The 2,851-nt window shown below is 43.6% G+C and overlaps 1 long non-coding RNA gene across 2 annotated transcripts; it reads left to right on the forward strand.

Annotated features, from left to right (window-relative positions):
* Positions 1–576: 576 nt before the first annotated feature.
* On the forward strand, positions 577–1,784 carry LOC125929721 (uncharacterized). Of its 2 annotated transcripts, none has more exons than XR_007459943.1 (3): positions 577–845; positions 1,110–1,199; positions 1,701–1,784. It is a non-coding gene; the product is annotated as an uncharacterized LOC125929721 (long non-coding RNA). The 2 variants fall into 2 exon arrangements; XR_007459944.1 differs by having other exon boundaries at positions 577–836.
* The last annotated feature ends 1,067 nt before the right edge of the window (positions 1,785–2,851 follow it).

Consider the following 2,851-nt stretch of genomic DNA (forward strand, 5'->3'; position numbering starts at 1 on the left):
AAGCAAAATAGAATTAAAAAATTTACAAAAATAAAAAATAGAGTAGAATAAAATTAAAGAAAAATCTTTTTTATAAAAATGGAAAATAAAAATAATTTTTTTCTCTTTCTGTATTCAAGAACAAGAAAAAAAATTGAATAGATGGACCAGCGAACATAATGAAATACGAGTGAAATTACATTGGTTCTCCTAGAAGTCCAACTATGAAGCGCTTTATAGTCCATAAACTAAATAGGCCGAGAGACTTGCGGTGTTCCTCAAGAGTGCAGTTGGCACAGTTCGGAAGGGCTTTGAGTAACGGCTCCGTTCTCCACTAGATGGCGCTGCTTAGCTTACTGCAGTGGATTGTGTGTGCGCATGCCTGGGAGGGGTGAAAATGGGTCACCCAGCTACCTGATCCCTAGGGTCAGAACTCTGTGCTATCACTGACTGGCAATCAAGCACCCCTCCTTTGTCTCCGGGTTACATCCACTCCCTGCTTCTACACTGTCCGTGAGCAAGCCTTCAACCTGCCAGGCGGCAACTCCCTCCCGAATTTTATCTCAGATGGGGCTGTGTTTCCCAACCCCTCACATCTGAGTGCTCTGTGGCTTTGACCCGCTCAGACCCTCTGGGAGAGGAATGGTCAGTGCCGGCGGCACCCAGGAACGTTTGCCGGACTGTGCTGCTGCAGATGCCCAGATACTGCTGCCGAGTACCAGCCCGCCCCAGGTCACACGATCATGTAGCAGCAGCGTTTCAGGGATTGTGGTAAATCACAACACACATCTGGCGCCAAGCTTCAGCACCCTCCGACGTCCTTGTTCCAACATCAGCAATTGTGGCTGTTCTCCAGGGTATTTATGGTATTTAAACCTTCTCCTTTCTCCCTTTCTTATTAAGTCCCTTGTGGGTGATTCCACCTTTTCTTTTTCTCTCCATCTGCTTTTGGGGGGAGTGCTTTTCCTGTACCCTCCCCCTTGTCTCTGTCCTCTCTCCATAAGCAAAACCAGCTTCCTACCCTCCATGTCTTCTTTCTCCCCCAGTTCACCTCTCTGTGCTGATACCTGCCAAGTTCTGTGGCTCAAGTTATGCAGATTATTGTATTAATCCTCAGATCAATTTTCTAGGTGTGCAAGATGGTTTGGCATTGATCTAGCTGCATTTCAGGGATGAGAGAAGCAGGAAATTTCCATGCTGCTCTGCCATCTTGGCCCCTGGTGAGAAGTCTTTCTAGAGTTTAAAGACATTTATGTGATTTTATGTTTGGGACTAAGAAAACAGATAAAGTTGCTATGGATATTCTTGAATGTAACTTTTCAGGGACATGAGCACTCATTTTTGTTGGATATATACTAGGAATGGAGTTGTTGGCTCATATGGCAGGTATTGGTTCACCTTATTAGATGCTTCCACATGACTTACAAAGTAGCTGCACCAACTTACGCTACCATCAGTGGTATATGAAAGCCCCAGTTGTTCTATGTTCTTGGCAACACTTAATATTATTTTAGCCATGTTGGTAGGTGTGCTGCACAGTATCTCATTGGGGCATTAGTTTGTATTTCCTTGATGGGTAATAATACTAAGTAACCTGTTCATATGTATCTTCTTTTGCCAAACAAATATCTATTTCATGTGTATCCTTTTTTTGTGAAATATCTATTCAAATCTCTTGCTAGTTTTTAATTGAGTTGTCTGTCTTTTTCTTATTTTTACAGGGATTCTGAATATTTTCTGGTCATGAGCCCTTTTTGGATAAAAGGCAGCTTTTTGAAGTGTTTGTCTTTTTTTTTTTTTTTTTTTTTACTCTTAATGGTATCTTTTGATGTATAGAAGTTCATTTTAATGAAGTTCAACTTTTTGACATTTTCTTTAATGTTTAGTGGTTTGAGTTATTTTGATAATATTATAGCCCAGCAAACATACTTAACCAAGGCCTCCTTGTCCATTATCCTCAGCTCTAGGGGACACCCAATGGGACTAGCAGCAAATAGACTTTCATTTCCTTTATTCATAGCTGAGTGTGTGTCAAACTGTCACCACAACAGGGCTCTCTGTTCTCTTGGTGGAGAGGAAATGGAAATGGAAAGGAGGGAGACTGAGACCACCTTGCCTAGAGGACCCAGGTTCTGCTGGGTCTGCTGAGCCCTGTAAAGCAGGAGGCAGGAAATCAATGCAGAGGTAGCATTGGGTCTTGTCTGCAATAATTAAGGGCTGATCAATGGCTCAAGCTTAAATCCATCAAATCAGTAACTCCTTCTCCCACAGGGAGGAGTCAGGAAGGTCCATGTGGACCTTGGGGGCAAGGGGCTAAAAACCCTTTGTTGCCTTCCTTCCTAACCCACTGGGTTTTGTGGCCATACCTGTGGTCAACAAGGGGATGCTTCCCTTTAGGGCACAGTGTCTGGCCTCCATCTCTGTGCGGCTGCTCTTCTGTGCCTTTTCCCATATATACCTGCCTGGGATCATGAATGTGGATAGTCCATCTGCTTCCTTCAGCTTCAGAGTCACAACAAGACTTTTCCCCTAAGTTCCAGAAAGCAGCAATTCCACTCCTAGAAATGCACTCAAGAGAAGTGTGGGAGTATACTCACTGAAAAGCAGACACTGGAATGCTTATACCAGTGCTATCCCCAATAGCCCCTGGCAGGTGCCCCTCAATGGTTTAAGTGGGTAAATAAACTGGCTTATTTACCCAGTGGAATACTATACAGTGGTGAGAATGGGCGGCATAGATTGCTTACCTGATGTTGCATGGAAGAAGCCGGACACACAGGATTATCTGCCATGTGATTCCACATGGGACATAGAGTCCCAAAGCAGGCAAAATGAACCTGTGATGCCAGAAATCAAGAAAGGGTTTTTCCTT

This window comes from Panthera uncia, chromosome A2, assembly GCF_023721935.1.
Source record: "Panthera uncia isolate 11264 chromosome A2, Puncia_PCG_1.0, whole genome shotgun sequence".
Classification (NCBI taxonomy): Eukaryota; Metazoa; Chordata; class Mammalia; order Carnivora; family Felidae; genus Panthera; species Panthera uncia.